At 40.9% G+C, this 24,452-nt stretch overlaps 1 long non-coding RNA gene across 2 annotated transcripts in view; it reads right to left on the bottom strand.

Moving 5' to 3' along the window:
• Positions 1-24,452, bottom strand: part of LOC123386114 — an 88,974-nt gene that overhangs the window by 10,948 nt on the left and 53,574 nt on the right. Inside the window, exons 5-8 of one of the 2 annotated variants that reach the window (XR_006599698.1) lie at positions 19,433-19,557; positions 16,406-16,456; positions 9,167-9,218; positions 5,972-6,817 (exon numbers count right to left, since the gene is read on the bottom strand). This is a non-coding gene — a long non-coding RNA (uncharacterized LOC123386114). Of the gene's footprint in view, positions 1-5,971; positions 6,818-9,166; positions 9,219-16,405; positions 16,457-19,432; positions 19,558-24,452 lie in introns of those variants that run through there. The other variant, XR_006599699.1, reaches the window with a different exon arrangement.

The following is a 24,452-nucleotide window of genomic DNA, read 5'->3' on the forward strand; positions in this document are numbered from 1 at the left end:
AAATTATGTGAAGGCAGGTGAAGAAGAGATCAGAGAAATTACTGGGCAGCCAACAGGAAGAGGAAAATAGGGACAGCTAAGTTTTTTTTTTTTTTTTTTTTTTTTTTTTTTTTTTTTTTTTTTTTTTTTATGTAGATCTTAGTTTTTCAGGACTTGCTTCTGGTTTTACATGACATTAAATTATTAAAATTGAGCCAAAGTCTCCCGAACATTCAAAATCATGCTGTGTTGGTTTGGAAGCTTTTAGCACTGACACATGCCATTCCCACAGAGATGCACAAGCACTGGGACAGTGTTGGCCTGAATGGACCACAATGCCCACTGTTCATAAAAAGAAGCAGAAAGACAGTAGCTTAAGGGCCGCTAAACCAAGCCATTCAGTTACACTCCCTCCATTTCCCCCATCTCCATAAAAACTTTACAGTTCATTAATTTTGTGGGATTTCAGGATCCCAAGTCTGTAATTCTTGGTTAGTGCTGTCCCATATGCTCTCATAGAGAAGATGAGCAGAGCAAACGTGGTTCCCAGCTACACATCAGTGTGGACCCTGGGCTCAAACCTAGAGATGCAGCTTCAACTCAGATGTTTAACATCTGCCTGATTTATGGTCCCTTGATTTACGAAGAGAGCTGGTAAAAGCTGTCGGGGAGCATTTTGATGCCACTTGTGTTCATTTTCAGCAATAAATTTTAATGGTGTTGCAAGAGCAAATGTATCAGACAGCCAGAGTCTATTATGGTGTAAGGCCAGCAGCATCCTGGGAAAATCACAATATATATGGGATGCACAATCTACCTTTAAGTATCATTTGGGGCATATTTTTAAAGACACAAAAATTAGGAATATAGGCATTCAGGTTCCCACAGCCATACTAATAGAGCCACATGATTGTCTAACCATCAGGTTGGGTATGGCATCGAGTAGGGCAGACATGTGTCATAATTAGACCCAAAAGTCATTCAGCCATCTGCAGTGTGGAATTGTCAACCCTAATGGTCTGATTATACTTTGTGTTTATACTATGACATTTTACATGGCTTGTGCATTTTCTCCTAACTTGTTAAATAGTGTTACAGTAATTTACATCTCTCCCTTTCTCTCTTTGCCCTGGGTCTTTCCTAGTTCAGGAAACTTCACTTATTTTCACCCCAAAGCTTCACACAATTCTTCCTCGCATCAGTCACTCCCCCAGCCAATCTCTCCTATAACTTATGGCCATCAATCCTTCTAAAGCTCCATTCTACTCATATCATATTCATTCTATTCATATCATTTCTTTGGTGCTCAAAAACCACTAATGGACTTTCACATCTTTTAAAACACAGTCGTGACACATTTCACAACTAATGGGCTATATGGATCTGGTCTTCAGAGGGACCTTCCCCAGCTCCCCAACTCTAGTTGTTTTTTGTCTCCCTCATTTGACATTAAAGTCTCTGACAGCAGAGATAGCACCAGAGTATAATAGGTTCTCATTAAATATTTGCTGAATTCCTAAATGAATGAATCTGCTCATACATAGTGTCTGACAATATGAACTACTAAAAGTTCTCCTGGAAAATAATCTGCAAATATCAATCTTCATTAAAATATTCATAATTTTTGACCTTGAAATAATATTTGTGAGAATATGTTCTAAGGCAACCATTCAATGGGAAAATGATGTCTACAAGTAATATGAGGTATTGCTTATAATAATGAAATGTCAGAATGAATTTAAAGCAATACAAGGATAGTTGAGTAAATTAAGGTAAATCCATTCAAATGAATATTAATATTATAAAGTCAATAAAAATTACTATGAAAACTAGTCAGTGGCATGAACCATTTTTATTTTCTGTGTCTTCTTTGAAAAATATTGAAAATTAAAACTGTATCTAGTTTCAGCCACTTACCTAACAAGGATGGTAAAAAAAAAAAAATACTTAGAAGTAAAAATGGTAGTACTATAGAAAAAAATTTCTTTCTTTGGATTTCAGTTAGTGTTATAGTGCAAGTAAAAAGATTGTCTTCCTGCCTAACAAAGGAGCACTTTAATGCCTCCCTAGATCCTATGGAATAAAATCCAGATCCAGCCCAGCATTCCACACATTGAACAGTCTTTTATTTTATTTTATTTTATTTTATTTTATTTTATTTTATTTTATTTTATTTTATTTTGAATAGTCTCTTTTTAAATCTATATTTATAGGCTTATTTCTTTTTCATTTTTGCTGGTGAGCTATAATATATACAAAAAGCACAGAAATCAAAATGGGGTAGGTCAATGATCCTCCATGAAGTGAGGTTCCATGTGACCACCACTTCCAGTAAGAAGAGAACATTCAGAATTCCCTCCTAATCCCTATCCTTAGCACCTCACAAGGGAAACTACCATCTTGACTTTTATTGTAACCATTCCTCTGCTTGCTTCCACAGCACATACATTGTAACCATTCCTTTTGTTTCTTTATAGTTTTATCACATGAACATTATCCCTGAGTATCATATTACAATTTGCTTTGAACTAATATAAATGGTATCATATATTTAAAATTGTTGGCTTCTTTTCATTCAATATTATATTGCTTATGCATTTTGCTATGTATGGCTATATTTTGTTCATTTTGTTGACTGTCTGGCATTACATCACATGACTACACAGCACTCATTTATCCATTCTCTTGTTGATGGATATTAGGGTTCTTTTCGATTTGAGATGATCATAAATAATGATAAATAATGTAATACCTGCACACATTTCTTAGAACTCAGGTGTATATATTGCTGTTGATATATACATAGGAGCGGAACTGCTGGATCTTAATGTATGTGTATTTATAATGTAAGTACATAATGTTCAATTTCCTAAAGTATTTGTGCCAATTTCCATTCCCACCTGCAATGTATAGGAATTTGGATTGTTCCATATCCTTCCCAAAACTTAATATTATCAATCTTAGGTTTTAGCCTATTCTAATTAGTATGAAGTGTTATCTCATTGTGGTTTTATTTTGCGTTTCCCAAGATTAATTAAATTTTTTATATGTTCATTGCTTATTCAAATATTCTCTTTTATAAAATACCTGTTCAGATCACTTGCCCGTTTTTCCATTAGGTTTGTCTGTTATTTTCTTATGGTTTTATAGAAGTTACTTGTATATTCTAGATGTAAGTTCCTTATTATATGTGTTGCAAATATCTTCACCACTGTGTTGTTTGCCTTTTAATGCTCTTAATTATATCTATTGAAGAACAGAGATTTTTAATTCCAGTAAAGTCCAATTTGCCACTTCTCCTTTATGATTATATGTTTACTGTCCTGTTTGGAGAGCCTTTTCCCATCCAGAGGTCCTATTTTATAGAAGTTTCATTTTTGGCTACTGATGTTTAGATCTACAATCTACAACGAGGAACTAATTTGGAGGTAGGTTTTGTGATGGTGCTGTTTCTTTTCTTTTGCCTCATTCTGCTCTTCCCCACCATTTCGTATAGCCTGTCTTTCATTCTACATACTGTGCTCTCACCTTCTTCCCCAACTCTACCTGCCTTTTCTATCACTAGCTGTCTAGGCTCTACCCACCCACCAAGATATAGCTGATATGCAATCCCAACCCCAGTGCCTAGTGCCCAGAATTATTTCTATGCTCACTATCTCTCCCACCACATACTCCCAAAGCATGTTTTCAGAATCTTTTATTTATCTTTTAACATACCTGTACACTGAAGACATGTAAAAATGATGTATCATCAGTAAATCTAATCAAATTTTTAAACTGTAAGTTCCCTAAGAAAAGTATCTATTTCATTTTTTAATCATCCATGAATAATAAAGACTTGATATTTCCTACCAACCAGGAGCAAGGAGCCTCAAACAGGTTCAAATTAATCAGGGGAAATAAAGGAATGTGATATTTCTTTCATCAGAGCTGTGGGTTAAGAGGCACACCCCCTCAGTGGTCTTATTTTGCCCTTAGAATGTTTTAAGGGCCCACCAAAAACCAAAAGTTCTTCAACTGCAAGATTCAGCGTACTTAAGGGGATGCCTAGAATGGCAGAGTTTGTAGAAGGTGTCCAAATACCTGCTGATAACTGATGAAATGCTAGAAGGTATTTTAAGAAACAAAGAACCAGTCAATTGTTTGAGATAGCAAATCTGGATTATTGAGGAGGCGAAGTGTCATTCATTTCTTTGCATTTATTCGACAAGTATTTATTTACCATGTTCTAGGCACACGTGTAGCTGCTGTGTATATAGCAGAAAATAAAACAGACCAAGTCCCAGCCATCATATAGCTGGCAACCTAGTGAAGAGAAACAGATAACAAACTAATGAAATATAGGCATTGATATGTGTTATGATGCAAAGAAAGCAGGGAGAGGAACTAGAGGGGAGGGCAGAATAGGGGTTATTGTTTCAACCGGGGAGCCAGAGATTTAGATGACATGGCCAAATGGCTAAAGTGAAGAGCAGGCATAGCAGGCAGGATTTCCATCCCCATGGTCTCCATCCCTACTGTCATTCTCATGAGTATGTTATTGTCTTGTGTTACATGGCAAAGGGACTAAGTAAGAGTACTAATTAATTGACCTTAGAATACTGAGATTATCCAGGAATGTGGGGGTCAATCCAATGTCATGACCTGAGTCCTTGAAAGCGAAAAGCAAGAGTAGAAGGAAGTCAGTGTGACTCAAAGTGGGTGGATACAGCACACACTGTCACTGGCTTGAAGATGGAGGGGCCACGTGAGAACGACTGTGGGATGGACTGTCGGCTGCCTCTGGAAGCCGAGAGGCAGAGGGATGGAGACCTCAGTCCTGCAGCCACAAGCAGACAAATTCTGGCACCAACCCAAATAAGCATGGAAGTGGATTCTTTCCCTGAACCTCCAGAAAAGAGCCCAGCAGCTGATACCTTGACTTCAACTTTGGGAGAGCCCAAGCAGAACACCCAGCCCCATCATGCCAGACTTCTGGCCAGAGAAATGAGAGATAACGGGTGGGGGGGGGGGTTATTTTAAGATGCTAAATTTGTGGTGATATGTTACTCCTGCAGCAATAGAGAATGATTACAATGGGTCATCTACTCTCAGGGAACCACAAGGTACTGGCCCTGAGCTGGGAACACACTTGGCGTGTGCTAAGAACAGCTCAGCCAGTGTGGTTGGAGCAGGGTGATGCAGAGTGGTGAGAGATGAGGTCAAAGATACAGTGAGAGCTGGACCACGAGGGACCTGATGGCTTTTACATTTTTACAGGAAGCTATTGGAGAGGTTTGGGCAGGAGAATGATGTAATAAGATTTACAGTTTAAAAGGATTTTAAAAGGATAACTCTTGCTGTCATGTAGTAATTCACTACAGGAAGGAAAGTATAGATGTAGGAACCATCAGGAATCTATTGTCCTAGTAGATGAGAGATCATTATGTCTGGGAGGTGAGATGAAGTTAAATACAAAATATATTTGAAGATACAGCCACCATGATTAGCTGGTGGGGTGGAGGTGGAGTAAGAGAGGGTGAGATGTGGGGATGCGAGGAGGTAGTTGGATGCATAGGTCCAGAGACACGTACAAGGAACTGACAGCAGATAGAGGTGATTTAAAGCCGGGAGACTGGAGATTTCTTTTTTTTTTTTTTTTTTTTAATTTTTTTTTTCTCCACGTTTTTATTTATTTTTGGGACAGAGAGAGACAGAGCATGAACGGGGGAGGGGCAGAGAGAGAGGGAGACACAGAATCGGAAACAGGCTCCAGGCTCCGAGCCATCAGCCCAGAGCCTGACGCGGGGCTCGAACTCACGGACCGCGAGATCGTGACCTGGCTGAAGTCGGACGCTTCACCGACTGCGCCACCCAGGCGCCCCAAGAGACTGGAGATTTCTTAGAGAGTGAACATAATTAGAAAAGGGGACTTCTCTTGAGTCAGGCCATCTTTAGAAATCTGGAAGAGGCCTGGCAAGCAACAGAGGTGTGAGGAAAGTCAGACGGGTGGTGTCCCAGGAGCAGGAGGATGTGAGAAGCGAGGGGTGACTGGTGTCACGCACTGCCAGGAGGAGAGGAGAGAAGGACAGGACTGAACCAGTGGATTTGCACAGTAAGGTTGCCGGTGACCTTAATCAGGCTGGTTTTGTAGAGTAGTGAGGATAAAAGACTATTTGGGGCCATCTCAAGGGGAAATGGAAGAAATGGAGAGAGTGAGTACAGACACCTTTTTTTTTTTAAACCTTTTACTGCAGAGAGGAACAGAGAAATGAGGCTTTAGCAGGAGAGAAACACAGGGTCAAGAGAGAATAACTTTTCTCTAAGCTGGGAGTTATTATAGCATGTGTTTGATGTTGATGGGAATGACCTGGTGGAGAACAGGGATTCCTGCAGGAGTAAAATGCCAGAATAGGGATCCAGGCCCTGGGAAAGGAGACAGCAAGGATGAGTACAGAGGTCAGCAGGTTGGAACATACACTGGGGGGATGTGGATGTGTCCTATGGAAATAACAGTAACCACCAGGAACACATACATGGCATTCGACACTTTACAGAGAGGTGCCCCTTCATCGCCTCACGGAGATAGTTTTATTTCATGCACAAAGACAATTGTATCTCAAGGAAGGTAAGTAACTTGTGTCTGGTCACCCATTGGTAGGGTCAGAGTCAGATGGCAGGTTTTTGGGACCAGCTTCAGAGAGAGAACCAATCATGGAAGTTTTGGTCAGTTGGTTTTCTCAGTCCATGGGGGTGATTCCTGCTTAGGACAACTGGAGATTACCTGAAGTAAGTCAGGCCTGCATGGCAGGTAGAGTTGTGAAAAATCAAGGTGAAAGATATCTTGTTGTCTTGTGAACTGAAGAGGTAAGACAACATATATTAGCCAGGCTAGAGGTATGTAGAAAAGACAGATAAAACGAGGAAGAAAAAGCTAGAAAATTCTAATAAGGACAAGATTTTATACCTGAACATTATCTGTTTATATAGGGTTTGTTTCCAGAGATCTCACCCACTCTAACAAAGTCTCTGGTGCTTGGGCTCCAAATGTTACCTCAATCACGTCACAATGGTTCCAAGGCCCCCCACCCATGCTGAAACTTGGCTACCATCGCCATTTTATATGGGATGCTCACATATGCCCACAGAACAGTCTGTCAGCTTTGGAATTCCTGCTTCTGCCTTGCTCTTTTCAGGCTCCTGTCCCTACTTGTGCATAGCCACAACAATGCTGTGTCCCTCCCCATGGCTTCTACCACTTGTGTCCACCGCAGGATGCCCTAGCTGGGCCAGGGACTGGCTTCTCTTCATGGCCTTGGGTAGGTGATTGGTGTAGGGTCCTGTGCAGAATCAGGGAGAACATCTTACTGCCCAACCTGGGCCACATTCCTTGTGGTGGTGTGGGGCCCAGAGCTTCGGTGTTTCATAACCTTCTGTGAGTCCCTGGCTTCACCCTAACTCTGTCTTCCACAGAGACAGTTTTTCCATTTTTGACCTCATTTTCCATTTTTGAGTCAAGCCCAGGTCAAAGGAATGAACACGGAATGGATGCTACACCTTTTCACCACCTGTTCTTCTTTCCTTCTCATCACCAGCCCCCAACCCAAACCCCTCCTTTGTTACCATTTGAATCAAGATTATCAACATCTGGGGAAGAAGTAGAGGCACTCTGCATGCCAACAACTCTGAACCCCACATCAGCCCCAATCTGCTTCCTCTGTCCTCTCCCTTGCTAACCAAGGGCTGACCGGCTGCAGGTGCCTGATCAGAGTGAGAGAACAGGAGGGGAAGAAGGGAGAGCCTAGTGATTGGTGGAGAATATCTCACCATCCTCTTCAAGCCTCTTCTGTGAGGGGGCCAAAGATTTCCCTAGGTCTGTTTATGCAGAACCAGTGAACAAAGAAAAACAGGTTCCACTGGGCTCTCTGTACCTTACTAGGGAGCAGAGTGCTGATACTGACTTCCTTTTAGGCTGTAGGGTGTAAGGGCAAGGATTATGTTTTGTTCAACCTGGCAGAGTGCTTCAGACAGACAGACAGACAGACAGACAGACAGACAGAAACACTCAAGTAAACTGCACACAACTTAAGGGCAACAAATGTGCCTGATACTTTTGTTACTCCCGCAGAGCCCCAGGAGTATTAGTCTCCTATTAAAATCTCATCATATGGGGTGATGAGCCAAGGTGGCTCAGTCGGTTAAGTGTCCGATTCTTGACTTCAGCTCAGGTCACAACCTCAAAGTTTTGTGGGTTTGAGCCCTGCATCAGACTCTGCACACTGACAGCCCAGAGCCTACTTGGGATTCTCTCTCTCCCTCTCTCTCTGCCCCTCCCCCACTCACACTCTGTCTCTCTTAAAATAAACTTAAATAAATAAATAAATAAATAAATAAATAAATAAATAAATGCTCATCATATGCCTACTGACTACTGGTCATTGAGAAGCAATTCAAGTATCAGGCCAAGAGTGCAGGCATGGGAAACAGAAGAGCTGGCTTCCGGTTCTGGCTCTGCTCTATGACCCTGAGCAAACCCTCCACCTCCTTGACCCCCAGTTTTCATCTTTCTGAATAAAGAACACCACTGGCATGTCACAGGACTCCGTGAGATGAAATAGTGCACGCAGAATTCCTGACTACACTAGACTTGAAGTACTGGACAAAGAGAAGCATTCTTACACTGCTCTTCCCTCTCTCCTACCACAAGGCACACAAGCACATTGTAGAAAACCTTGAAATCGATGAGCCAGACCCTTCCGCGTAGAGGGGACACGTCTACAGTTTCAAGGCTGTTAGCAAAACAACAAAGAAAACCACAGAAAGAGGAAGCCACTTCTATGCCCTCTGGAAGACAGACAAGGGGCGCTTAGTAGAGAAGCTCAGGAACCCAGACAGAAAACTCATCCCCAAGTCCAGGGTCACTCGGTTCCTCTGCAGTGACCCAGAGTCAGGGCTAACTGGGCAGCAAATGAGTGGCAACAAGAGACTTTAAGGAGACATTGGCAGTTTCTACTTTTCCTGCAAGCAGATATGTTGGAAATAAAGCCTCATTTGGGGTCTCCCCCAAGTTAATGAGACTGAGCTCACAGTTCATTGACTTGCTTCACAGAATTTATTTTATGAGTCTCTCTAATCCACACTTTTCCTCTTCGCTTTGGGACTCAACCAAGGGAAACTTGAGAAATCCCACTGGCTTATTTATACTTACCATGAGGCCTCAGACGCAGTGTGCATTCAATCAACAGAATTATTATTTCATCCTAAGAAAGAAAACATCATTTTGGAGATGATTTTAATTCACATACGTATACACACACATGCCCACATATACACTCAAGTGTGTGTGTGTGTGTGTGTGTGTGTGTGTGTGTGTGTGTGCGTGCATATGTTTGTCTGTCTGTCTGCCTGTCTGAATGCTCAAGTTACAGTTGTAAATTTCCCCCAGGTACTGGGCTTCCTGTTAAACCTAGAATCCAGATGAATTTTACAGGGGAAGTCTCTCCCCAACTGAAGTCAAAATTTCTCCAACTGGCTCAGGAGAGAAAGAGAAAGATCTTGAACAACTGTTCTTTTTCAAGATGATGTCCCCAAGCAAAAGCCAGACCTCAGAGGGAACACCTACATCCACACTCAGGGAAAGGGGTCCTAGGCCTGGGTTTCCAGCCACAGTGAAGATTCTGATGTCCCAAATGTCATGTGGGAGGCGTGGAGGATGGACGTGTGCATTGATGACCAAGGTCGTCCCCTACCCTCTGCCCCACTTGGGACATAGAGCTTCAAGAATGGCTGACGTTAAATTTCCTCCTGGCTCAGTGAAACAGGAGGGTCAAATTAGGTAAATCAGAGATTATAAAAGTAAGAATTGTGCACTCTGAGTTTATGGATAAGATCCATTATCAATTCTGATGGGAAAATGATTTATTACCTAAATGAACACAGTTGGTTTGCTAGATTCAATCTTTGCAAAACAGTGTCTATGGAGAAAAATCTAAGTGGTTTTTTGGAAAGGAGAAAGTCCTTGGCAGCAAAGACATTGGAAATTGAGTTTGTGCCATAGTCCACGGGCACACAGCACTCTCTCCTCCCTGGCCTTCCCTGCTGTTTCCTGGACACCCATGAGAGAACCTGCCTGGGCATACTGCTCTCAGGCTTTTGGGGGCAGAGCTGACTTGCTCTGCTTCAGATCAGCTTTTCATCATGTCAGTTACTTCATCACCTGCCCAGGAAAGCAATCTAAAAAGGGTGTGTCCGACTAGAAAGACAGGGTAAGCAGGATGCATATTTAGTCAGGGTCTTTGGGCTGTGAAGAACAGAGGCCCATTCATGTTAGTTTGCATTTTGGGAATCCTAAGGACATGCACGAGAGCAGAGGGGTGCCATGAAATCTAGAAACATCTGCATACCAGGCCTCGAGCAAATACAGGAACCTACTTCAGACATCCTCAGCCAAGGAATTTCATCAATCCCTACTGTGAACATTGACACTGCTAACATTGACAAAGGTCCCTTCTAACTCTGCTTCTGTGTCCCCAGGAGCCACGTCAGCCTCTGCTCTAGCAACTCCCCTCTACCTCCTAACTTGTATGCTCATGGTCAGTACGTCCTCCTGGACTCTTCTATATCATACCTGTGTCCTGCCTTCTCTCAAGGCGCTGGTCTATCTCTGCTTCTCCTATAAACTAACCAATTCTGTCCCTAATTCCAGTCCGGATTTCTAAGGAAGACTCATGATATCCCTGTTTGGCAGAGCTTCCATGTCATGTGATGTCAGAGGCCACCATCAGCCAGGCTATGGATTTCCTAATCCACACGTCAGACACCTTCTACTGGCCTGATTGGTTTAAGCCACAGCAGTGAGGTTCCACTACAGAGACCTCAGCCACTACCTTCGTAATCACGAAGCAGTGCATGAGAATTTCTTACTATGAGGCTGTGGTCATGGCAGGCTTTTCGAAACTTAGCCTATTTGGAACAATTAGGATGTCAGAGAGCCATTGTCAATTAGCTGAGCGTAGTTTTGTGTTATCTCTTGGGTTGTATTAAATAAACCAGTTTTTAAACCCTAATTTACAGAAGCTCGTCCTCTCCATTTTAAGCAAGTTCACCACAGACATTTGACCAACTGTCCATTTTATTTTTTTTAATGTTTATTTATTTTTGAGAGAGAGAGAGAGAGAGAGAGAGAGAGAGCATGAGCAGGGGTGGGGGACAGGGCGGAGGCAGAGAGTGGGGAACATAGGATCTGAAGTGGGCTCTGTGCAGACAGCAGTAAGCCCGATGTGGGGTTTGAACTCATGAATGGCGAGATTATGAGCTGAGCTGAAGTTGGACACTTAACTGACTGAGCCACCCAGGTACCCAACCCACTTTCTACTTTAAAATAGAAGATACAGGCAGGCAGAAAAGGGGGCTTAGATGCCTGACAAGAGTCCCAGTTCCAGGGCCTCCTATTCAGCATGTCAGGAGCTTCTCAGTGCCCCTCAATGGGGACATGGCTCCTCCCTCATAACAAAGGCTCATGTTTCTAGGACAGTTCTGAAAAAAACCCACCCAAGAAGGACTGTCTTTGCCACTCATTTCATTCCACTGTCTCATCCACCGGCAAACAGAGCAAGGACCTGGGTCTGAAGCTGTCACCTGCCTTAACACAAGATACGTGCCCCAACAGGCATCCTTTGGCACCCCACTCTCAGGTGCTGGCTCAGCAGAGCAGGTCATCTTGGTCACTGGCAGCTGAGAGGTTGCCTCTGTGGCCTCTAGGGGCCTGTGGATGGGAACTGCTGCCTCCAACCCCATGTCCCCAGCAAGGGCCACTTGAGTGGAGCGTAAAGAGGCTGCTGCAATCAAACAAGCCAGCAAAATGAGCGCACTTGTGCTCGGTGGTGCAGCAGGAAATTGGCCTTCTTTGCTTTTAACAGGTCATTTCTCCAGCAGTGTTATGATTACCAAAGACAATCAGGGCAGTTGGAAACCTGGAATATTTGTACCCTTTATTCTGTTTGGGCCTCAAGCACCAAACATATTAAGTCCATGCCCTGGAGGGCCCCTCCCCTTCAGAGAAAATGTTTAGCAATTGAAAGGCACTCATTAATTGTTTCCAATTCCCCAGTCAATATTCTAACAATTAACATGATTATTTACTACTTAGTGATGTGCTGAAGATATTACAGTCTTTCTTCTACCTCCTTCTGTTTTCCATCAGGAATGAGTAGCAACATTAAACTATTCATAATATCTGCTGGCAGTCAGTATAGTTTTAAATAATATACATATACATCTACTTTTTTGTGGTTCCATCAACTTTTGGCAGTATTTCTTGACCACCACCTACCACTCTGAGGATCTTACTGTTCCTAACCTACTTCTCTTGTTTTCTTACCCATGCTTCTGTTGTTATCCATATTTGCCTTTACATCAAACCATGTAAATTGTGTTTACAGGGTGAGTCTAAAGTTAACAAGCCAATAAGTACCTTTTTTGTTGTAATTACTATCTAAATATTAATCACTACAGAGCCAAATGGTATCATATAATTACTTTTCTTTCTCTATAAGTAAAATGTCATGACCCTTGGGACATTTGGAAAAGAATGTTGTTAGTGTCAAGGTCGAATAGATGATTTGTCCTGACACTCAGCCAATGCTCCAATTAGGTCACAATATAATAAACATTTACATGTCACCCATGACTTTGTTATAAAACTATTTTTTCCAAGATATCTAATTGCCTTTTGTTTTTCTTGTTGAAAGAAGATAATAAACTGTTAAAATATCCTTAATTTTTTTCTGTCTCTCAATGATAGTGTTTCATGGAATCCCTATTTTATCCAAAGACAACCTCCAAGGGTCTTCTCTCCCTGCAGATCAGTTGTTCACCAGGCCTGATGGAGTTGCCATGCTAGGACTTTCCTTTACCACACTGTACAGTTAGAACACTCTTTCTTACTCATGGCTTTCTTTTTCCTTGCTTTTGCTAGACTTACTCCCTTATTTTGCCAAGTAGATATTTTCTGAGTCCCTGTGTGTCTAAAAAGGTATTTCACTGCCCTACCCGCCCCCCCCCCACACACTTGATTGACAGTTTGGCAGGATGCAAAATTCTAGACCAAATTAAACACAGTTCAAAATAATTTTCCCTTAGAACTTCGTGGCATGAACTTACCATCCAGTATTGTTGATGCCACTGATTTTTGTTTCAATGCAGGCTAATTGATTTGCTAGTTTGCTTCACCCTGAAAACTTTGAGGGTCTTCTCTTTATTCTGACCTTTCTGAGTTTGGTCAAATTATTTATGTGTGGATCTTTTTCCTTTTATGCTGCTCAGCAGTTGATGAGCCCTGTCAGACTGAAGACTTGTACTTGTCTTCAACTCTCAGAAATTTTCCTCACGATTAAAAAAAAAAATACTACCCTGTATTTTATAATTTAAATTCTGGAACTACTACTGGTCATATGTTGAATTCTGGATTGATTTTTCCTTTTCATTTTTTTCCCCTCATGTTTTCTGCCTACCTTTTAGCTCTATAGTTTGGAATATTGCTTTGTTTTTATTGTGAACACTTGTTACTAATTTTTAAAGTTTTTAGCATGATTTTTTTACTACAAGAGTTCATTCTTTGACCATTTATTATATTATTCACCCTATTCTTGTCTTGGATACAATGTCTTCTCAGTTGTCTATGAAGGCATAATCGGATTTTTTAAAGTTATCGTTTCCTGAAATAGCTCCTCCAGAGTCCATTATAATTATTTTGGTCCTTCTTTTACATACTGCTCTTCTTCCTCGTGTTTACTACTCATTCATATTCTACAATAAGAAACAAGGCTGATTATTCTAAGTAGTTGGTGATAAAATGAAGGAAAATTTCAGATTTTCACGTTTGTGGGCCCTACTCTCAGGTTCCTAAGGAAGCTACACTCTAGCATTTACTAAGGTCAAAGTTACTTGGCAAAAATTCAAAGCATGGGGTCTATTTATGCCCCCCAGAACACATTATACATCTTCTTTTGTTTTAAAAAAAACAATAATAACCAGAAAGAAGCATTCCAAACATAAAGATAAGAAAAATTTTTAAAAACTGCTTGATTCCCATGATATTAAAGTCATACAACCTCGAACATATTAGAAACACAAGATAAAGTCTGCAACTTTCTGGAATGTCCTTCATCATGGTGATTGGTAACTTTTAAATATTTTTTAAGTTTATTTATTTATTTTGAGAGTGAGCTTGGGCAGGGAAGGGGCAGAGATAGAAAGAATCCCAAAGAGGATCCACACTGTCAGCACAGAGCCCAACACGGGACTCAAACTCAAAAACCATGAAATCATGATCTGAGCCAAAATCAAGAGTCAGATGTTTAACCAATGGAGTCACCCAGGTGCCCTGGTGATTTTTAACTCTTTATGTGAAAGGAAAACAAACAAACAAACAAAAACCTCTGTACCAAATGTTCTTTCCCCCAAGCACTGTCTTCCTTATGAAGATTGTGTATCCCAGGCAGCTGTCCTAACTTGGGCTCAAGTAAACTCTTTTCTTTTTCCTTCAAAATTAAAAAAAAAAAAATTTAAACATTTATTTATTTGTAAGAGATAGAAAGAGTCAGAGCATGAGTGGGATAGGGGCAGAGAGAGAGAGGGAGACAGAATCCGAAGCAGGCTCCAGGCTCTGAGCTGTCAGCACAGAGCCCGACACAGGGCTCAAACTCACGAACCGTGGGATCATGACCTGAGCCGAAGTCGGATGCTTAACCAACTGAGGCACCAGGCGCCCCTTTCCTTAAAAATTTTTAAAAAGTCTTCTTCATTTTGCATTGATATTGGTATGATTTCTTTCTGCTACTTTATAGGACTATATAATTATTTTCCCAACAGACCTCTGTCCTGAATTGTAAGGCTGATGGTAACTGCTGTGTATCTGAATAGGATATATTTAATAGAAGGCTTTTCTTTAGGGTGATCAGTGAGGAATAAGCTACCTAAATTCCAGAAGAAAAAATGCTTGGTTCTGGGGCAGCAATAATCCCCAAGAGTCTTCACTCTCTGTAGGTTGCTTGTTCTCTTTATTTAGAGAAAGAGCAGAGTTCTCAGTTTGGGTTTGTTTTGCTTTTTGTTTAAGTTTTTGTTTATTTGCTTTTTAGTCTTGGTGCAAATTCAAGCTACTAGTTGTTCCATAAAGGGAGGCCAAAGAGAAGGGGAGTAGGGGGTGGACTTCTCTCAGCTTCAATCAGTCCTTCTCTCTGTAGCTCCCTCTCACCATTGCCCTCCATATGTATTAACTCAGAGTCCAGAACCTCTTCAAGGTTTTATGGAATCAGCTTCCACCTCTCCTCAAGCCCCATGGTAGCTTCCTCTGCTTCACTCACCAATCAACACATTCCAATCTTCCCTATTCTGAGAATTTCTTGAAATCATTTATTTATTCACCAGTGATTTCTCCTTCCACACTCTTTACCATCATAAATCTATTCCTTTGTGTGTTTCTCTAAATCCTGAATTTCAGCTGGGACTCAGGGAATAAGGGGAGTCCATGAGTGAGTAGTTTTCACACCCTAAATCAGAAGCCCCCACCCCTTCCTTTGGGTGTTTAGACGAGGGGAGAGGGGAGCAGTATTTCCCCTCCCCCAGAGCCAGAGCAGGGGCATCAGTGGACACTGCCCATGGAGGACAGTTGTACCAAACAGAATGGCTCTCTCACAAGAGTCATGAGCCACAGAGGCTATGTGTCAGCAGGGCAAAGAGGACAGACTAGAAGCCCTTGAGAGACAATGGTGAGTCAATTGTCTGAATCAGACAATTGTGAGTCTGTGAGTCAATTGTCTGCAGAATCTGATAAATAATTAGGGGTCACTTTAAGAGGGTAGAAAAGAAGGGGTTAATTGCTAAAACTGGGCAAGCAGAAGTTCATTTCAACATATGTTGGCGATAAGAAAGGAAGTGTAACCTTATATTATAGCCTGAGTTGCTCTTTATAAATTTGCTTCCACAGAAGTGTTAGTAAAGTTCAAGTGAAGATCAATTTTTAGAATATAGAAGTTCACCTCCAGGGACAAATTTTTGTTTGGCACAAGTAATTTGCCTGTTATATAATGTTTGACCCAAAGTGAGGCTAGGATCTTAATATTTATTAAGATTCTAATACATGTTATGAATGTTACATATCTTATTTCATTCAATACTCACAAGAACTCCATGAGATTCACTCATTCCTTCAATCAAGTAAATTTAATGAGAAGCCTACGTATGTATGTCCTGTGCTTGGATGGGGAGTACAATGGTGTATGAAAACCATTGTATCATTGGCCACCACCACTGGCTTACTGTGTTTCCAGTCTAGTGGAGGATGCATACTTAATTAAATAATTACCTACTTATAAATGTAAAATTATAACTACAAGTTCTATAAAGTACTATGTGATATCTATCAGAATGCACAAATGAGAAACCTGACCTTTAATGAGGGAGGACCAAGCAAGGCATCTCTAAGAAAATGACACTTGATCTGAAAACAAACAAACAAATAAATAGAGTTAGCCAGTTGAAAAGGAGGAAGAGGCTATTCTGAGTAGAATACATAACGTGCAAAGGCGCTGGGGTGGAGAGAACATGGCATTTTTAGGTGTATGAAAGAAGAACCATTTGGCAACCACTCTAGTAATAATTATTTCATGCAGTAATCGTCATTGGATTCTAATATCAGATGAAATGTTTGATAAGGAACAGGTCTACATAGTCTCAAAGTATCTCTCATAAGATTTTTTTATTACAAAGGGAAAAATAGTAACATTTCAATGGAGGAACTTGATAGACATCACTTTTACTAAATGACCAAAGTTAATATCACATCAGCAGTAACAGAATACACTGATATCACATGCCTCCTGACATAATGCACTAAGAACACTAAGTGACTTCTATGATATTCCTCCCCCAAATGTATAACCTGTATCTAATTATGAGGAACCATCAGGTAACCCAAAATGAGAGACATTCTAAAGCAGGACTCTAAAAATGTCAGTGTCATAAAAGACAAAGAGAGACTGAGGAAGTATTCCAGATTAAGGAATTGGAAGAGAAATGGAATTTATGTAGAATGTGTGATCCTGAATACTGGAGAAGAAAACATTATTTTCTTTAGCTATAAATGACATTAATGGGATAACTAGTGAAATTTGAAAGAGGTTTGTAAATTAGAAAACAGGATGATATTTAAATTTTTTTGATGCCCTAAAAAGTACAGAAGAATATAGAAAGAATGATAAATATAGTAAAATGTAACATTAGAGGAATATGCATGAAGGGTAAACAAGAATTCTTTGTACTATTTTTGCAGTCTTACTTTAAGTCTGAAATTATGTCAGCATAAAAGATTAAAACAACAGGGACACCTGGCTGGCTTAGTAGAGCAGGCAACTCTTGATCTTGGGGTTGTGAGTTCAAGCCCCATATTAGGCCTAGAGCTTACTTAAAAAAAAAAAGTTAAAACAACAAAAATATGTGACAGGAGACCCTGATAAGTGGAGCTCAATGAACAAAGAATGTGAGACCACATGCAGTCCTTGATAATCGTGTTAAGATGTTGGTCTTTATCCTGAAAGTGATGGGAAGCCACTGAAAGGCATAGGCAGGTAAATGATATGATCACATCAGCATTTTGTAAAGATCAATCTGGTTTCAGGGCAGAGGAGGAGACTGTAGAGGACCAGAATAATTAATTATAGGGAGGTCAGTTAGATGGGAATATCATGGTAAAGTGCAACAGAGTGGTGGCAGTGGGCTGGAACACAGGGGAATGGATTAAAGAGCTATTTGGTGGTTAACACTGACAGTGGTTGGGATGGGTTGGAAGCAGGAGAGCAGGGTGAGCAGAGAGGGTGGGAGCAACTGAAATGAACTCCCCGGTTTCTGGTTTACACAATTGGATCGGTGACAGAGACCTTCTCTCAGATGGGGAAGATGGGAAGAAGACCGGGTTCGGGGAAGTCAGGAGTTTAGTTGTGGGTGTGTTGAGGTTCAGTTCCCTCTGGGACACCTAGGTACAGCTGTCAGGCAGGCAGCTGCACCTGCACGGATTTGGAGTGGAGGGTAAGGATGAGGCTGAGCTCCCTGAGAGAGCAGGGAGCAGGTACAGAGAGGAGAGCGAGCAGGGCCGGGGCCGGGGGGGGGGGGGGGGGGAGGGCGCCTTGAACACCTTTGTCTGGTGTATCTGTCTGTGTTTTTTCCCTCTTCCATAGGTGACTTACGACTGGTCTTACGACTGGTAAGTGACAGAAGAGGGACTGAAGTGGAGTCTGACTTCCAACCTGTGCCTTCCCCAGTAAGTTCTCAAAAAAGTGCAAGATGTAGCCTTGCTTTTGGTCTTTTTCCAATTTTATGTAAAATCAGCCTGAAGAAATCAAAATGTGCTAAGAAAGAGGCGACACGGAAGAAGAGATTTCCATACCCTCCTGTGTCTGGATGCCCAGTTAACAAGGTTGTTGTTTTTTGTTTGTTTGTTTTGCTTTGTTTTGTTTTGTTTGTTTTTTTCACCACTTAGGAAAAATAAAAAGCCAGGATTTCTCGAACAGGTTTCAAAGTTTGCTTCAAGTTTACCTTCAGAAGCACATTGGAAAGATGTTCTCCTTTTTAAGTGAATCCTTTGGTGTAAAGAGTAAGAAAAATCTATCCCAGCTTTGGGCACACATTTCGGTGGCTAGGCTTCACTGAGATGCTTCCTCCCTGAACTTTAACATTTGTCTCTTGTCAACATGTAAGAAATGGAGAGAATTGGAGCCAGAAACAGCCAGCTTAGCTAGGACCCAACATAAACCTGTAGTAATCCTACTTCTTCCTCTACTTCCTCATCTCAGGCCACAGCTGTATAGTTGTAGTGAGGAATTTCACGTATTATTTAGAGATTTCGTGTGTTACCCAGAAATTTCATGTCTAGGATTCCATTGACCTTTTCTCAGTGAAGCAAAGCAAACTCACAACTGTCCTTTGGACGTCTCATGAGGAAGTCTATGATAACTCCTGATTTATGAGGTTGGCTGCCAGTGAATCCCTAGGATGGGATGGTGGAATGTGAGAGACCAGCCCTAGAACCCAGTGAACAGGTGTTTAGAGTGACGGACTGGGGCGCCTGGGTGGCGCAGTCGGTTAAGCGTCCGACTTCACCCAGGTCACGATCTCGCGGTCCGGGAGTTCGAGCCCCGCGTCAGGCTCTGTGCTGACGGCTCAGAGCCTGGAGCCTGTTTCCGATTCTGTGTCTCCCTCTCTCTCTGCCCCTCCCCTGTTCATGCTCTGTCTCTCTCTGTCCCAAAAATAAATAAACGTTGAAAAAAAAATTTAGAGTGACGGACTAAAGATAAGAAGCACAATGATATGAGGCACTGAGATAAGTCAGAAGCCCACCTGGGTTTTTAGACAGTTTTTAACCTTCATAAGAATGTTCCCACATTTATTTGATCTTTCACTGTGCTTTACCAACAGCAAGTACCTGCATATCCATACTTTAGTGTAGTTCTGACCCGAGGTCCAGGACATCTTGCCTAAACTCACAGTTATCTTCTGAAGGAGCAGTGTATTTCTTTGACAAGCAGATAAATCCAGTGTTCATATATGCTGTTAACATAAGGGGAAGCTGGGTGAAAGGTAGACAGAAACTCTATGTACCACTTTTGTGACTTTTCTGTATGTCTAAAATTATTTTAAAATAAAAAGTTTTTTTTAAAGATGGCATTCCACTATATTCTGGTTTCTATCATTTCTGATGAAAGGAGAATGACAATTCACATCATTTTTCTTCTGTTATGTCACTTTTATGATACCTCATTTCTCTGGCTGTTTTCAATATTTTCTCTTTATTTTTGGTGTTAGGAATTTGCCTTTGATGCACCTCGGCATAACCTTTTTGTATTTAACCTTGGTGTCCCTCTTCTTTCTGGGACTGCGCTTATATAGATTTCACAGTGAGATTTCTTTCTTTTAACTTATTGCAAAAATATTTTCCTTCATTGACAATATTTATAATGGCCATTTATCATTAAATCTTTGTATGCTAACTCCAAGGATTGATCCTAAATTTCTCTGGGTTTTATTCTGTTTTCTCTCTTTTAAGACTGGGGAACATTTCTTGGTTCTTCACATGTCCAGTAATTTTGAATTGAATTAACCTTGTTAGTGCTATATTGTAGGGATATTGGATTCATTTTTTGTTCCTTCAAAGAATGTTGATGTTTTGTTTTAGTGGTCAGTGAAATTGAGTGGACTTAAACTGTGAACTCTGTCTCTTGGACTCAAATCTCACATCTGAGGCACTGGCTTTCTCTGTGGTGCTTGGAGTGCATCCGTGACATGCATGGTTCATAGACCAACCATAAACTTGGGCAGAGTTTATACACAGAATTTGAGGCTCCTATGCTCTCCTTTCTCACTCTCCAGTCATTGTGGATCTGTGTCCTCTGATTCTTTGGGACAGAAAGACAGAAGGACAGATCTTGTATCAGAGTTTTGTCATCTCATACACACTAACTTCAGTCTGCCATCAGGCTAAAAGTTATTCAAATGGGGATTTCCTCCTTATTTGCCCCTTCTTGAAGGTTTTCCCTCCCCTCAGACTTTGCCTTGCCCCCTCCTAGAAGATTGTAGTTATTTTCTGTGGGATGGTGGGATCCAGTAGGAGCCTAATCAGGCATGCTCTTGGTTGCTGCTTCCTGATTGATTCTTGTCTCTCTAGGCCAGTGCCACTTACTACTTAGCAAATGCATCAAAGAGAAGCAACTCAGACTCTTGGGCTGATTTCTCTGCACTTCCCTTTGCAACAACATCTTCAAGCCCTTGCTTACTCACTACCCTTGAACTTCAACTGCCATTTCTCAAGCACCATAACACAGCTGAAAACTGCTCAACCTCTCTCTCTTCACAGGTGCCTTTTCTCTTACCCTCAGTCCCTCTTCCCAGACCACTCAGAAATTGGCAAATGCCCCAGTTAACATTAGCACAGATTGTTCAGCTTACCTTGATGAGTTTCCCTTCTCTCCTGGCCATCCTGTCCTGGCTGCTTTAGTAGCCACCCACCCCCCAAGTCTCAAACATGGAATTTTGTTTTGTTATTATTCATGTTTTCTAGTTACTCACAACAGTAGGTTTGGTCTTCTATGTGCTAGCTTGCCAGGAATGGAAATGGAACATGAGCATCCAAGTTTTTAAAATTAACCTACATGATTCACGTAAGCATATGGCAACAAGAAGGCAATTTGGGTAAAATATTTATATAAGGCAAAAGTAGTTGTAAAAGTCAGAGTTTTAAAGGTGTAATTCAAGTCAGTGAACTCCATGAAGCATAGTGGATAAGAGCATTTGCTTTGCAGCAGCCAGATCTTCACTCAAATCCTACTCTGCTGTCTCCTAGACAAATAACTGGGCAAATTACTTAAGTTCAGGTTTTTCACCTATAAAAGGCAGATAATAGTTCTTACCTGCCCCTAACTAATAGTAGTAACTTAATAGTAATCATGAGAGAACTAAATGAATTACTATGTATAAAACCCTTAGTATAAATATCCATGAGGTATAGATACACTATATATATCCACACACACACACACACACACACACACACACACACACACACACACGAATACATAGATACTTAGATGGATAGAGGATAGATAGAACAGTAATGCATACAATACAAAATTGTATGGATGAAAAAGAAGAGAATGCAAAAGCCACAGTATATTATGTATGTATTAGTTTCCTATTGCTTTTATAATGCATTACCACAAACTCAATGGCTTAAAAAATGCAAATTTATTATCTTACAGTTCTGCAAGTCAGAAGTCCAAAATAGGTTGACAGAACTGTGTTCCTTCTAAAAGCTCTGGGAGAAAACCACTGCTTTGCCTTTTTTAGATTCTGGAGGCTACCTGTATTCTCTGACATGGGGTCCCACACCCACTTCTGGATGTTGGCCTCCACTTCTGTTGTTGCAGCTCCTTCTCTGACTCTGACACACTTTCTTCCCTCTTCTAAGGGCCTGTGTGATTACACTGGACCCACCCATATACTCCAGGATAATCTTCCTTTTTTTTTTTTAGAAGAGAATGTTTCTTTTAATTTTTTTTTTAATGTTTATTTATTTTTGAGAGAGACAGAGACAGAATGCGAGTGGGTTGGGGCAGAGAGAGAGGGAGACACAGAATCCGAAGCAGGCTCCAGGCTCCAAGCTATCAGCACAGAGCCTGACGCGGGGCTTGAACTCATGAGCTGTGAGATCATGACCTGAGCTGAAGTCGGATGCTCAACCGACGGAACCACCCAGGCACCCCACCACGATAATCTTCTCATCTTGAGATCCTTAATTTAAGGACATCTGCAAAATTCCTATTATCATGTAAGGAAACATACAAATTTGGGGGACTAGCATGTGGAAATCTGGGGAGGGGAACATTATTCCATAATATACTACAATGTACCACTGCTATGAATTTAATGCCATTCTTCTTACAAGTGAGCTAAGAGTAATCAGATACACTGGCTTTTAGATGACTTTGAGCATCTACTTAAGTTTCATCTTTATCATTGTTAATATGGTCTAAAATGCTTTAAAAATGGCTTTTTAAACTTCGAGGTAGCTACACATCAGATTCTGAATTGCAAGAGGCAATCATGTCTTAGAGCCATCATTTCAGATATCATTCCTATCAGTTACCCAGGCTTTGCTCTTGACTGAATGGTTTTGGAAGAATTCCTATTGTCCTGCAAGTGTTGGAGAGATGATAAAATAAGAATCATTTGGCCATTACCTCCCTACTTTTTCTAAAAGTGCTGGATAGCTCATTTTTTTCCAGGTATTTTTTTTTTCTCGGACAGACATCTTGGGGTCAAGCATCAACCACTCTGGTAATTATGCTATTATCTTTTCCTTGCTGGTCTATCCCCCTTTCTATGCTACCCTCTTCCTTCTATACATGCATCCTCTTCCCCAGGGGTCCCATTAGCCCTTTGCCCACTTGAAACACCATTGTAACAGCTATCTTCCTTTACCATCATTATCTAAGGACTTATAGCCTCTTCCTTTATAATATAAGTGCACTGGACAGGTAAACTAACCGTTGTAACCATCTGTCACAAAATCAGAGTGGATTAATTCAATAAATGCTACATCTCCCTCATATCACATTCCAATGCAGGTTGGTAGGATGTATGGGGGAGTCCTATGTTTTACACAGTTATTCAGGCACCCAGGCTCCTTCCAGCTTGAGGACTTATGCTCCTCTGACTCTGTGGAGATAATAGTTGGAGAAAGAGAGAGAAGGTTCACACATGGGAGGGTTTCATGGACCAGTTCTAGAAGTGGCATATGTCACTTCTGCCCCACATCTGACTAGACAGACTCTAGTCATTTGGCCACACATAATTAATTGCAAGAGAGTCTGGGAAAAGAGTCCCCAGGAGGGAAAGAAAAATATTTGGTGAACAAGTAGCCAGTTTATACAACAACAAATATTATACTATGTTGTATAGTAGAATATATGAGAGAGGATATCATATAATGATATCAGTGATATAAAAATTGTATATCATCTATATTCCTGGCTAGATTTTGATATCTTTTAGGATAAAGAGTTTATATCACTTTTTCTGCAGCAGTATCTAACACAGTAGTTGCCCAATAAATGTTTGATGAATGAATCATAGTGTATTGAAGCTAAGAGTCCATGGAGATTTTCTAATCTAAACCCTTCATTTTAAATGTGACGAATCAGAAATCTAGAGATGCTAAGCACTTTGCCCATGTTCACTGGCAGGGCCGGGACCCATTTATCTCACATCCCAGATCAAATGAGACAATCTTTTAAACCAACTTATCTTGTTTCCCAGACCAAATGAGACTCTCTTTTTAACCGACTTATCAGAACTTACACATCTAAACAAGTATTATTTGCCCCTAAGAACTCTCCTTGGGAGTTTTTATACCAGTCAAATACTATTGCCATTTGAAAAATTTATGGAGCTTCTTCGTAGGAAATTACTTTCATAGCCTATGACATTTTCTTTAGAATTCCGTTAATAGTAGCCGATAAATATTCATCCTTTAAGGATACATTTTATTTTGAGAAACCCAAGTTGTTTGGAGCCCATTTTTATAGATAAAGGTAAGTAGAGGTGATCTGGTCATGTGATACTGGAAAATAAATACAGGTCTTGACCCCAAAAATGGTAAAAGACTGTGTGCCATTTTGTGACAGGCTCTCCTGTATGATTTGCCAACAAGCTTGGAGAGAACTGCAGAAGAGGAGATGTGTGGGCATTTAGAGCAATGGCATCATTGTTGAAAGAAGTGCATGGAGTCCTAAGGCGATGAGTGTGAACAGAACAGTGGCCTGAAATGTACATTCTAATTTGTGTGACACGCCCCCCCATGTCAGAAATACCTGTGTTGCCAAATGCCCATGTTAACTCTTCTAGCACCTTTAATATTCTACTAGGAAACTTAGATAATTTTTAGGTCC

Source organism: Felis catus, chromosome B3 (genome assembly GCF_018350175.1).
Source record: "Felis catus isolate Fca126 chromosome B3, F.catus_Fca126_mat1.0, whole genome shotgun sequence".
Taxonomy (NCBI): domain Eukaryota; kingdom Metazoa; phylum Chordata; class Mammalia; order Carnivora; family Felidae; genus Felis; species Felis catus.